We start from the raw sequence: 13,601 nt of genomic DNA on the forward strand, positions 1-13,601 counted from the left end.
CCCTCTGTCCTTGACCAAGGGAAGCATCTCCACTGCCACAGCAACCATTGCTGTAGCAGCCCCAGCTTCTACCAGCAGCATTGAGCCCTCAAGGCCAGACCCACAAAGATGAAGGATCCTCTTGTCAGGAAAAATATACTGTGACCTGAGAAAAGATAAAAAGGATCCTAGAAAACTTCGCTTCATCTTCCCTTGTTTCTTGCTAGTCTGTGTCATCGCAGTTTTGTGTGTATGTAGAGAGAAGTGTAATTATTTTTTTTAAATTAAATCTCTTCTTTTCTCACCATAAAAATAGGTCAAGCACAAATCTAAAGGATGTTCCTTCAATACATTCTCTGCCATAAATCTAGCTGGTGTTCCACTGTTTGTTACTGCAGTGTCTACTAATATATTCAATCTGTTGCAAGGGATTTCATTACAGTCCCATTAGTAGTTACAAGTTTTAGAGTACTGTCTCCATCCAGTGGTGAAACGTTAAAAATGCTGCTTTCCTGGAGCTTCAGCTTGTCAGACTTTTTTGCAAAACATGAAATACATTATGTCGTGATTTAAAATTGTACAACTAGTTACTGGATAACAACATTGAAAGATCATATATGAGACTTAAAAATGCCCATTCCATCTGTAACAAAATGTGGTATTTTTATCATAAAAATCTCAACAGCAAATGGTGTGCGTTATAATTCTTATCATCCTTTCAACTTTTGCTTTGGAAGCTGATATTCTTCTGCTACTATAACTATGTCTGGAGACAAAAAAGCAGAGCCTCACCCACCTCCCTCTCCCGTTCGTTCCTCCTCCAGTTTAATACAGCTACATCAATAACCTCCTCTTCGCTAATGTAAGAGAAGAGCGCTTCTGGCAGTTCACATTTTTCAGATGTGGCAGAAGCAGAATTCCACTACGGAGCGTGCAGGGTTAGACGAACTAGTGCAGCTTCACCAGCAGAGACTCAGTAATTAGTTAAGCTCCTGCTTCATTGTCTTTCTTAATGCCATGTTGATTTTAGCTGCCACGGACAGAAAAGAACAAAATGCAGACTGAGTCGGCTATCAGTACCCAAAGGCATGCCAGGTTTATTCCTCACTGCAGCAGCTTGTGTTTTAAGTCTTTCAGAGACAGGATGCCCCAGCTTGACTCTTACCTTGCCCTCCAGGAAAACATTCTTGTTTTCCCTTCTCTTTGTTTTTGGCGTGGCCTCAGCAAACATTTAGTCCCAGATTCTCCTCACAGAGAAGAGGAAAAATGATGCTGTCTCAGTAGGGCAACAGCAACTTTATCAGAAAATGCTGTGAAAGGTTAATTCAGACAACAAATGGCCTGTGCCAGGCTCTCAGCAATGTTACATTGACCTGCTTTTTGTTTTGTTTTGTTTTCCCTAATTGCTTTCAAGTATGCCAAGATCTGGCCGATCTCCAGAAACCAGGAGCAGAAAAACAGTGCAGCTCCATTTCTAACCCATCTCCTTGGACTACCCTCAAGGCAACGCTGGCACAGTTCGGGCTGGGGGTCTTTATATTCTTAGGACACTGCTGAAGCCTGTGCGAATGCACTGTATGTTCTGTGCATGCATGAAGCTGCAGCATGGGATTGGGAAGAAATCAATTTTTTCAATGTTACCTTTCAACATTTTAAATCCATGTATGGTCCCTTGTTTTTGGAGGTATCATAGCTCTGAAGTTGATAAACAGGGTTGGCAGTAAAGCTGTGCTTGAGACATTTGAAGAGTTTGCTGCTGAATGCTCAGTTGCTATTCCCATAGGCTGCCAGGTCACACCCTTGATTCCAGAAAGTTTTGAAATGAGCCTTGCCAGAAAATTCAGGGGTGTTTGGACCACCTCCTTGTTTTGGATCAGTTCCGAGGTTACAGCCTTAGCAAATAACTTGATTCATTCAAATGGTCCTTCTAAACTGAAAAGGATTGGCAAGCTACTAGGAGCACACAAAGTTATGTATAAAAATATGTTAAGAATCTAGTCTTAATCTCTCATTAGGCTGGAGTGCAAATCTGGAAGTACTGAGGATAATCCTCCTTTCATTGTTGAAGTGCTAAGGAAAGCTATTAATTTTTATAGAAGGAAATCTACCTCCCTCAGGAAAAACATTAGTTTATAATAAAACTAAGAATTAAACAATCTTCATTTTTATTTCACACAGATTTCTTTAAAATAGATAATCCAGTTCTTCAAAAAGACATGACCTTTTGAAAAAAATGTCTCCAAGTCTCTGGGACTTTTTCATATCTCTTCCTGGCCAGCTGTACACCCACATACACACCTCCCACCCTGAGGCTCCATTGTCAAGGAAAGCATTCAGGCTGGAATTGGCTGGTTTTCCTGGCTCTTTGAGGAAGTCAGTAGATGCTGAAGGACATCTGCACACCTTAAACAACCCGATGAGGGCAGCTGAGAGTAGTCTCCTCTGCTCAGACGTTCTGGAAGTCCAGCAACAGCACTACGGGAGCAAACCTGCCCCTAGACAGGGGCTCCTGCCCCTGCTGCTATTAAGGTGGACCTCACATGAGCTGCATTGCCTAAAATGTGTGTTTCTTTTTTCATTAAAAGACATTCAGAAGGAAGACAAAATTACTTTCCTTGTCAGGTTTCTACAGGTAGAATGCAGACTCCTTCCTCAACGGTATGTGTTCGGTGGACATAAGATGTCAGGCTCTAGCCCCTCCTCAACACACTCATCACATGTACTGCCACCCTCACCTCCATTTGTCATCTTCTTTAACAGATGCATTCTCCTAAAACCTCACTGTAAGGAGATACTTGTAATCACCTACCTGCATTTCCAGAGAATTACAGTGTTCATAGATGTATACACTCCTGTTGATGAGACTGAGGCTGACTATGATATTCAGCTGATTTATCAATTCCCAACCTTGCTCCCTGTGACTTACAAATCTTCTGGCCCCATCAGCCTGCAATGACCTGAGAGTTCTCCACCATACTTTACACAGAAGTAACTCTGGCAAATTTACTACCCCTTTGAGAAAAGGCCCTGAACTGCCCAAACTCTTATATAAAAGTCATTTATTGTATTTAAATCCTCCAGTACATGGAATTATTTGTGTACCCTTTCTCCAAGGAAAGAAAGATTAGATCATAGGTGTCTTTTCATGAAATCTTCCTCTGTCTGTTAACCTAAAACAAGTCAAGGCAGCCATCAACCATTTTTTTACTCTGACTGAAGAGTTTCCAGACTTCCACAGTTACTACAGTGCTATAACCAACCTTGCAGGGCTTTTCTTAAATTGTACCAGTCTTGTTCTGAGTATCCAGAAGAACTAGCAGTCTGTGGTGGGTTGACCCTGGCTGAAGGCCAGGTGCCCACCAGAGCCGCTCTATCACTCCCCTCTTTCATTAGACAGGGGAGAAAAGGTACAATGAAAAAAACTTACGGGTCGAGATAAGGACAGGGAGAGATCATTCTCTAATTATCATCACGAGCAAAACAGACAGAACTTAGAGAGGGAATTCATCTTATTTATTACTAAGCAAAACAGAGTAGAGGAACGAGAAATAAAACCAAATCTTAAAAACACCTCCCCCCACCCCTCCCATCTTCCCGGGCTCAACTTCACTCCCGGCTTCAACCTCCACCCCCCCCAGCGGCACAGGGGGACGGGGAGTGGGGGTTATGGTCAGTTCATCACACGTTGTTTCTGCCGCTTCTTCATCCTCAGGGGGAGGACTCCTCTCATCGTTCCCCTGCTCCAGCGTGGGGTCCCTCTCATGGGAGACAGTCCTTCACGGCCTTCTCCAACGTGAGTCTCCTCCACGGGGTGCAGACCTTCAGGAGCAGACTGCTCCAGCGTTGGTCCCCCACGGGGTCACAAGTCCTGCCAGCAAACCTGCTCTGGCATGGGCTCCTCTCTCCACGGATCCACAGGTCCTGCCAGGAGCTTGCTCCAGCATGGGCTTCCCACAGGCCACAGCCTCCTTCAGGTGCCTCCACCTGCTCCAGAGTGGGGTCCTCCACGGTCTGCAGGTGGAATCTCTACACCCCCTCATCCTCCCTCCATGGGCTGCAGGGGGATCTCTGCTCTGGCGCCTGGAGCACCTCCTGCCCCTCCTTCTGCACTGACCTTGGTGTCTGCAGAGTTTCTTACATCTTCTCACTCCTCTCTCCAGCTGCAAAAGTGCTCTCTGTTTTTCTCTTTCTTAAATATGTTATCACAGAGGCGCTGGTTGGCTTGGTCTTGGCCAGCAGCGGGTCCGTCTTGGAGCTGGCTGGCATTGGCTCTGTCAGACACAGGGGAAGCTTCTAGCAGCTTCTCACAGAAGTCACCCCTGTAACCCCCCCGCTACCAAAACCTTGCCACGCAAAACCAACACACAGTCACCACGAATCACTAGATCCTTGCCTAGTTTTTTTTCCCAGTCATCTCTCTTGCTTATTCTTGTAAATAGCTGCAGGCTCAAGGATAAGTAGAGTTGAAGAGTTTATATACATACCCCCCGCATGCAGAGACTAGTGACCATCACTCTTTCCAGCCAACCCCCTAATTCCTGCTAGGGAAGCCTTCTAGAAGCCATTGTTGATTATTTTCCTCCTGTAGTCCAGATGATGACTCTGAGGCTGAGGCTTTTAAAAAGAAAGTAAGAGTAAGTTGGTAAGCATTGATCTCCCTCCCATGCCTAGAGGATTAACTTCTTACAATTGCAGCTTGTGATAAATAAATGAAACTTGAGGGGAAAAAAAATTCTATTGTCAGAAATCCTTCTTGACATGGCATTATTGCATCGGTAGCTGGGATTTCTCCACCCCTGTTCCAGCATTCCCAGGTTAAGACATATCTGCGTCTCTGGGAACTCAGTGCACCGTTGCACTCTGCTGCTCTCTCAAAACAAACACTAATTCTGGATGGTATGGAGGACAGGGCACTCTTTGATCTCCCCTCCACATATCACACAGCTATGCATGGCTGCATCTGTGCTTACAGTTCTGCATCACAGAGGTACAGACTCAGAGAGCAGAGTGTTGCACAGGAACTAGAAAGTCTGACAGCCATGCAGCAGCACAAGGTACTCAGTGTGTGTATGCACGTGTGTACACAAGTTTCTATAAGAGCAAGTAAGAAAAGAGGGGACAATCTCAGATGTCCCTGAACAATCCCCAGCAAGTAGTAGAGAAGATAGTTTATGAAAGGGAATCTGAAACTGCAATATCTTTTCTGAGAAGCTTTCTGATCCATGTACTTGGCTTTTCAGGGAAAATGTAATATGTTTGTAATTCTAAAAGATACACATGATAAAGACTTCAGAAAATATCTTATTAATACATTAACTAACTGAGGAAGCTGCAGTTCATCTTAACTGCTGGTCTCTGCAAATAAGCTAATGTCATTTTAGGTAAGTAATAGTCCATTGACCAAATCTTCTCAATGACAGTCTAACTCCACAAGCCAGGACTGCATGTCAGGTTGGTACATGATATATATAAAAAATCTCTGTTCCTGATTTTGTATGCACCTGCATATACATTTTCATAGCAAATTGTAAAAAAGATGAGGAAATCAAATAAGACTCAAATTATTATACTGTTCCTTTAAATATATCTGCCTTTCTTTTATCCTGATCTAATTCCTTAATTCTGACCTGTATAATTCAGATTGTAGAACTTACAGTTATACGTTTATTTTATAATCTAGTTCTCAGAAGAGCAGGTACAGTAGTCTGGGTCATATGGGTGAAAAAGAGAACAAGATTGAAGTTCTTTCTTCTAATAAAGAACATTAATAGCATTAATAAATAATGCTAAGTGTTCAGTCAGAATTTGTCCTGAAAAACCACGGTACTGAAAAAGAATTAGAAGTGACAGAAGACAGAACTGTGTCTGCACAGAGAACATCAAGCTGAGCAGGAATGCACCTGCAAGCCTACACTTGCTAGAAGAAGACATACAAATTGGAAGGTGATCACAAAAAGCAGCAGAATGACTAATAAACTTAAATACAGTATGGGATTTTAAGAGTCTTAAAACAGAATGGCTGCACTAGCTGAAACCAAAGGTCCTTCAAGTCTAGTACTCTGTCTCCAACCGTTCCAGCAAGTAAATGCCTAGGAAGTTTAGCATTCTAAAATGCTAAACTGGTAACCGCATTTGGTGTTTTTCCCTTCTGCTCACTCCAGGTCCAAATATTTTCTGCTCAGGAAATTCCTGAGCTTGAAGAGGTCTATCTGTTTACTGAACCCCCAACAGAAAACTCTTCCAAGATTTGCCCAGTTTCACCTTGAATCTCTTATAGTCTTGTCACCACTCTATTTTCTTGCAAGTTCTGTACGTCTACTATCTTGCATGAAGAACTGCTTATTTTCTTTATTTTGCTGGAACAGTGTTGTCCTTTTAGCCCAAAAGACAGTGCGCAGTCAATCCCTATCCACTGTCTCATTACTACTGATGATTCTGTAGACCTCTCCATATCCCCCCCCAGCCAGCTCTTCTCAAGGCTGAAGAATGCTAATCAGATCAGTCAATCCTCATATGGAAGTCTCTCCATCTAATTGCCCTTACTGCCATTTTCCAAATTCCTTCCAGTTCTAACAAAGTGTCTTGAAGACAAGAGGATCAGAACTGATCACAGTGGTCAAGGGGAAGGTAAACCATGGATTTATATGGTGAGACAATTAGGTGCTCTTTGTTTTTTACTCCCTTCTAAAACCTGTTTTGTTTTGCTCATTGCTCCTAAGCACAGAGCTGATGTTTTCCTGGATCTGTTCCCTACAACTGTGATAACTACAAGATCTTGTTAATGGTCGTGGTCAAAGCTAGGCCCATTATTTTTCATTTTTCCCCATGAACATCACTTTGCACTCATCTATTCTGAATTCCATTTGCCACTTCAATCATCCAGGATCCTCAAAAGTTTCTCAAAAACACTCATAAGAAGTGAAGTATCAGAATTACTTGCCATGTAATAAATACAAGATAAATCTGACAGCTTCACTGATGTTAATATTTTCAGTGTGTTACCAAAGATACACTTGAGAACCCTGTACAGGGAAAATACCTAACTCAATTTTTCCACAATTATATGTGCCTCAAATGGTAAATCTTGTTCTTTACTCTTTCAAGATTTTAATATTGGCTTATGTCCACTTTTGCTTTATAGAGCTCTACAGATCAGTGAGCAAATATGATAGGTTTTGTTCCCTAGGGCACTAGGATATTCACAGGACGTTACAATACTCACTGATATTGCTAATTTATTTATACAAGAAATAATTCTGAAGAGATCACTCTTATAGCTGTTCTTTCACATTTTTAACGCAACAAAATTTTGGATGCCTTTTTTTTCCCCCACTCTTACAACAGTTCTTTATAACAGTTCCAGCAAGAAGAAACATAATCTCTACATAAAGGCCAGCATGTCAATGGATTTATGAAAAAAAAACCAAACCAAAAACACACCAAAAAAACCAAAATAACAACAACAAAACCCAACAAAATCCACAAAAAACTTTTGCAAGGCAGAATAATATCCCAGTCACCACTTTGGGTACATGTTTGCTTGCTGGTTTTTGAGATGGAGTAAAACCTTCAAGCATGTTCAGAGGAAACGAGCCTTTATTTTTAGAATGTGTTAGGTGACTAATATATTTTCTGAACTTAATTTGTGTATTGAAAAGAACAGTATGGCTTACAAAAATGCACTAAAGGATGGTTTGTTCATTTCATAGGGAAGTACTGCTGTGTGATATAGCATTTCTGTGGTCCTTCAGCTTCATGGACAGCAAGTAAAGAGATTTATGATATTGTTAGAATAGACTGTGGTTCTCATGAGGTATGACAGCTGTTATTTTATAGTACTTAAGTCAGTGTGAGGTAACAGTCAGCCACCTACCGGAAATGGTACACACAGGCATAAATAATGTGTATTCACAGGATTCCTGCAGCATGTAAATGCAATAATGTAGTCATACTCCCTCTTTCAAATGCACTCTCCTTGGCACATTGAGACCGTTTATTGGGCAGCTGTGATGCTCTGTGACAAATTGCCCATTCTCCATGCTTACCCATTCTTTCTGGCAAGATCCACCCTTTTCCAAATCTACAGTCTTGTTCCATTTGCAGTTTTCCCCACCTGCTTCCTTTTTAATACACAGACTGATTGAATTACTGGTAAATCCACAGATGTGAAAATAACCACCTATGTCATCTCCGCCCATGAAAAAAAATACATTCCTATCAATATAAACTGAGGGTAGGTCCTGATCCACCTTCATCACAACAGAAGAAAGATGTTTCAATAGAAGCACTGCATACAGAGGATGTGCTTTGTAACACAGCCAAAAAACATTACCTGATGCAGCATGTTAATTTGACTCTGATTCAGGCAGGACCTGATTGAGTCGAGTCAGGATAAGCTCATGATAAGGGTATAACATCAGGAGCCAAGAAACCTGGCCTCTCCTTGTGGGTCTCTCTCAGATTATTTATGTAACCATGGGTAACTGAGGTCATGGCTCAAATTCACGACTGAATTATGAGCATCTAATAAATTACTGTGGGTCTAAGCAGTGATAACTCACAATAACTACTTGCATTCTCATAGCCAGTGAAGGACATGTAAGTTGATCCAAATACCTTGGATCTGGGCAGATGTAAGACTGCACTTAGTTAATAAAACTCAGCTGATAAGGGCATACTTCATGAAATTATGTTGCTTTTGTTAGGTACCCATAAATTGAAATAAATTATTGTTTTTAAGCAAGCATAAAGCTAACTCTGGAGGTATAAGTGCTCCTGCCACTTCCTTTCAGATCGTTGTTTATTTATCCTGGGTTAAAATTCTGTTTCCCTCAACACAGAAGGAATTTTATAAGAGAAAACAGCTACACTGCTGCGTACACCAAGGTGGGTTTTCTGTTTTGGTTTGGGGGAGGTTGGGCATTTGTTTTTATTTTTAAACTTCAAGGTTATCATGCAAAGTGCTGATCAAATGTAAAATCATTCTGCCAGGTTTTTCCAAAAACATTTGTAGGTTAAATTTCTATCAGCAGATTTTATGTAAGGTATCATCTGTCAGCACCTGTCTAGCTTTATGGAAGATTGGGTATCATTTGTCCTCCCACAGACAGAATAAAAGCAGAAAACCAACACAAAACCCCATGCTGTGTACTTGGCTAACCCAACAGGATATGGGGAAAGACACACAGAGGGAAATTAGGTTGCACAGAAATGGTTTGTACCATTTCACAAAATGTCATTGGGTTGCAAAACATGTTTCATATGCACAGACTAAAATGAATTGATATGGACTTCCAAAGCAAGTAGAAACATAATAACTATAGCCATTGCCAAATGGGAAAAGTAGAAGGGCTGGAGTACAAGTAGAGCTCAAGAGACCAGGAGAAAAATAAAGGGGGGAGGAGAGTGTAAGAAGAGGAGAGAATGTGTGTTTCTTGATTTTAGTAACATTCCTACCAACAACCCAGGAGCTCTGCATTCAGCTCCTAGCAGAAGTAAGCTGTATATATGCTCCATCTGCACAGGTAGTTATTTCATTTATTTGTACACAAGTGATAACATTTGCACGCTAATCCCAGCAACACACCCAGTACTCCCTCTGCCCTGCCTCCCTACCTGTTTAGTGTTTGAGCTACCAAGAGGCAGCAGAACCATTGACCTGAGCACTGGTTAGCTGCCTGACGGGCAAAAGACCCAACTTTCATGTCACCAATTCACATACTAAAGCAGAAAGATTGAATCAAAGTCATTGTTTGGATTCATTAATGAATTTGGACGGAGGAGAAAGTATCTTCTTCCTCAGCTGGAGCTCTGTATGCTCAGCATTAAGATCATGGCATTTGTCGTGGTTTAGGCCCAGCCGGCAGCAAGGTACCACGTGGCCGCTCGCTCACCCCTCCCCCAGCATGATGGGGAGGAGAAGTATAACAAAAGGCTTGGGTTGAGATAAGGACAGGGAGAGATCACTCACTAATTATCATCACGAGCAAAACAGACTGAACTTAGAAAAGAGATTCATCTAATTTATTACTAAACAAAACAGAGTAGAGCAATGAGAAAATAACACCAACTTCTTAAAACACCTCTCCACACCCCTCCCATCTTCCCAGGCTCAACTTCACTCCCGGCTTCAACCTCCGCCCCCCTCAGTGGCACAGGGGGACAGGGAATGGGGGTTGCAGTCAGTTCAGCGCACGTTGTTTCTGCCGCTTCTTCATCCTCAGGGGGAGGACTCCTCACACTCTTCCCCTGCTCCAACATGGAGTCTCTCCCACAGGAGACAGTCCTTCACGACCTTCTCCAACGTGAGTCTCCTCCACGGGGTGCAGACCTTCAGGAGCAAACTGCTCCAGCGTGGGTCCCCCACAGGGTCACAAGTCCTGCCAGCAAACCTGCTCTGGCGTGGGCTCCTCTCTCCACGGATCCACAGGTCCTGCCAGGAGCTTGCTCCAGCATGGGCTTCCCATGGGGCCACAGCCTCCTTCAGGTGCCTCCACCTGCTCTGGCATGGGGTCCTCCACGGGCTGCACGTGGAATCTCTACACCCCCTCATCCTTCCTCCATGGGCTGCAGGGGGACAGCCTGCTTCACCATGGTCTTCACCACGGGCTGCAGGGGGATCTCTGCTCCGGTGCCTGGAGCACCTCCTCCCCCCTCCTTCTGCACTGACCTTGGTGTCTGCAAAGTTTCTTACATCTTCTCACTTCTCCCTCCACTGCAAAAGCTTCCCTTCAACTGGTTTTTTTCCCTTCTTAAATATGTTATCACAGAGGCACTGATTGGCTTGGCCTTGGCCAGGGGTGGGTCCGTCTTTGAGCCAGCTGGCATTGGCTCTGTCAGACACAGGGGAAGCTTCTAGAAGCTCCTCACAGGAGCCACTCCTATAGCCCCCACCCACTACCAAAACCTTGCCACGCAAACCCAACACAGCATTTCAATGGGTTCCCCTACTTCGGCCAGGTGGAGTGTGGCAAACGCAGCTCCAGGACAGGCATTTCAGCTCCACTTTATAATTTGAGTTCTCTGAAGAGCCTGTTGTTGGATGGCAGAAGAGAAACATATGTTACTCCTGCCTTGTGGGCATAAAACACTTTTCCTTAGATCACTACCCCAAATCCTGTATATTCAAGGCTAAAAATGTTGCAAGTGCCAGGTACTAAAGTGACATGGATTAAAGTCAAGTGGGACCCCTCAGACAAGGCTCACTTCATCTTTCCTATTTCCCATTCAGCATATAGACTTCCGTGTCAGTGGGAAATGAAAAACAGATGATGGTAATATCATCAGCAAGTAACCACCTAAAATGTATTCTCTCTCTCATGTCTAGATAAAATTCCAGTAACAAGTGGTGCCTAGCAGGTGGGTTCGATGTAAAACTGGAAAGTTTCAGAAGACAGCAACACAGGTATAGCCCCAGGGCCAGCTTATGTGGACTACTCAGTATTCCACACTTTTGGAGCAGGTTGACCTCACCCACCCTGAATAGCAGTTGTTCTGGACTCTGAAACAATACCATACCCTCCATGCCCCAGATCGGGCTGAGGATACCATCCTGCAGCTCATTTGTAACATCCCTGACATCACTCCAGGACTCACATCTCCATACACTGTCTGCCCCACAGCTCATATTATTAAAACCATGCTCCATTTTGCATTGCAGGAGATTCATGTTTTGGAAGACGGGCTACACCACCAGTGCTTATGTCACCTGGATCTTCCACAAGTCCTGGTCTCTCTCTGGAGCCAGGCCAATTCACCACCACTGCCACCACATACCGTCTAGTCAGGCAGCCACACCTGGAGAAAAGAGGGCCACAGCAATACTTCCTCAAGGTCCTCACTAGCAATTGAAACAGAAACACTTATTTTCATCCTGACTACTTCCTGGAGAAGTTCCAGGGTAGAGGTTGCCATCCTCATGCAGTGAGGGGTGCTATGAGGCATAAGGAGCTGGGTGAATGTGCTGGTTTGGGCTGGGATAGAGTTGATTTTCTTCACAGTAGCTGGTATGGGGCTGTGTTTGTGCTGAAAACAGTGCTGATAACACAGGCATGGTTTCGTTACCGCTGAGCAGTGCTGACACAGAGCCAAGGCCTTTTCTGCTTCTCACCCCACCCCACCAGCAAGGAGGCTGGGGGTGCACAAGGAGTTGGGAGGGGACACAGCCAGGACAGCTGACGCCAACTGACCAAAGGGATGTTCCATACCATATGACATCATGCTCAGCACACAAAGCTGGGGGAAGAAGGAGGAAAGGGGGTGATGTTCTGAGTGGTGGTGTTCCCAAGTCACCATTACATGTGATGGACCCCAGCTTTCCTGGAGATGGCTGAACACCTGCCTGCCCATGGGGAGTGGTGAATGAATTCCTTGTTTTGCTTTGCTGGCATGTGAGGCTTTTGCTTTACCTATTGACCTGTCTTTATCTCAACCCACAAGTCTTCTCACTTTTACCTTTCTGATTCTCTTCCCCCATCCAACCAGAGGAGAGTGAGCAAATGGCTGTATGGGGCTTAGTTGCCAGCTGGGGTTAAACCATAACAGTGAACTATAACACCAGAGCAATCATTGCAAACATTATTTCCTCCGGTTCCTCTACATCCAGTCTGTAACTGTCTCTGCTTGTGCTCCTGGCTTCCAGATGTATGCCAGCCACAATCCTTCAGCTTAGGACTTGGGACATTACAGCCCCACAAACAACATGCTCTTGAAATGAGCTGTTGACAGAGATCTTTTCTACCTTAACTCAGACAGCACTGGTTTACTGGTTTCATCATTCCCCTCTCCACACTCTGGTTTCCTTGTCAAAGTACTCCATGTAGTTAAAAAAAAAAAAAACCCAACCAAACAACAAAACAAAACACAGGATGACGATCCATTTCCCTAAGCATTCTTCAGCTTAGTCTCACTTGCATCTGCAAGTCCAAAGAGCCTGGAGCAGTATTTGCAAAGCCCAACCATCATACCCACACAATGAGAACAGCCCATGATCCTCCGCTGGAGGAGACAGCTCTGAGGTCACGCCAGACACCGGCACCACTGATCAAGATTACTGTTGCACCCCTTCTGTGCTGGAATGGCTGGAGAACGGGCGTCAGGCTGAGCAAAGCTGGCTCAGGCACGTCCCTCTTTCTCCACACAGATACCTTTGAGAAGTGCATCGGGTTTTGCTAGCCTAGAGAAACACACAACTGACTCCCAACAGACCTGCCACATAAGTCAAAATAAATAAATATCCCCAGTGAATATGTATATGTTGATACTACATTTACATTCATTCCTTGGTGAACTGTCCCAGAAGAACTGCTTGGAAAAGATGGTCCACCATCTCCAGTGTTTCAAAGTTTTAGTAGAATACCACAGCCAGGCCTAGTGACCTGAGCTCCCCCACAGCACCTTTTGGTGCAACTACAAGGAATGACACAAGCAGTAATGTTCAGTTCAGTAGTTCTTAAAATAAATGCTGTTGAAGCAAACGCCACTGCTTAATAAGCAACATGCCCCATAAAAAAATGTTGTGCCTAAGCTTGGAGTACGTCACTTCAAAGCAGGAATTTTTTTTTTTGTTTTTCTAAACAAACTGGAATCAAGGATGAGTTACAGCCTTAACCTAGAATCAATTC

This window comes from Balearica regulorum, chromosome 1, assembly GCF_011004875.1.
Source record: "Balearica regulorum gibbericeps isolate bBalReg1 chromosome 1, bBalReg1.pri, whole genome shotgun sequence".
Lineage (NCBI taxonomy): Eukaryota > Metazoa > Chordata > Aves > Gruiformes > Gruidae > Balearica > Balearica regulorum.